The sequence below is a fragment of the Chiloscyllium plagiosum genome, chromosome 19 (genome assembly GCF_004010195.1).
Source record: "Chiloscyllium plagiosum isolate BGI_BamShark_2017 chromosome 19, ASM401019v2, whole genome shotgun sequence".
In the NCBI taxonomy this organism is placed as follows: Eukaryota; Metazoa; Chordata; class Chondrichthyes; order Orectolobiformes; family Hemiscylliidae; genus Chiloscyllium; species Chiloscyllium plagiosum.
In genome coordinates this window covers 63,976,376-63,976,968 of record NC_057728.1, presented here as the reverse complement: position 1 = coordinate 63,976,968, position 593 = coordinate 63,976,376, and positions in this window count along the sequence as shown.

Sequence of the window (593 nt, the reverse complement as noted above, 5' to 3'; positions counted from 1 at the left end):
GGCGGGGCGGGGGCGGGGCCTGGGCTGAAGGCCGGGACCTGAGTGGGCGGAGGCCAGGGGCGGGGCCTAGGGAATGGGCGGGACTATGACGAAGGGGCGGGTTCTGGGCTGAAGAGCGGGGCCTGAGTGGGCAGAGGCCAGGGGCGAGGCCTGGGGAATGGGCGAGGCCTGGAGCGAGCAGCCCCTTCGGCCCTCGATGTTGCGCCGCCCTGTCATACTAATCTGAAATCCATCCCACCTACACTATTCCATGTATGCCCATTTGCCTGTCCAATGACGACTTTAAATGCACTTAAACTTGGCGAATCTACTACCATTGCAGGCAAAGTATTCCATACCCTTACTACTCTCTGAGTAAAGAAACTACCTCTGACATCTGTCTTATACCTATCCCCCCTCACTTTAGAGTTGTGTCCCCTCGTGTTTGCCGTCCCCATACATAAGTACAGGCATTGGACAACTGTCTTGTTTTGTGATTCCAGAACCTTCTAAAGGATTTCCAAATCCACTGCACGTGGAAAGCTGAGAATTCAGGAAGTGTTGAAGTTTAACCTGTTATAACAGAATCTATAAAACGATAAGTTACTTTCTTA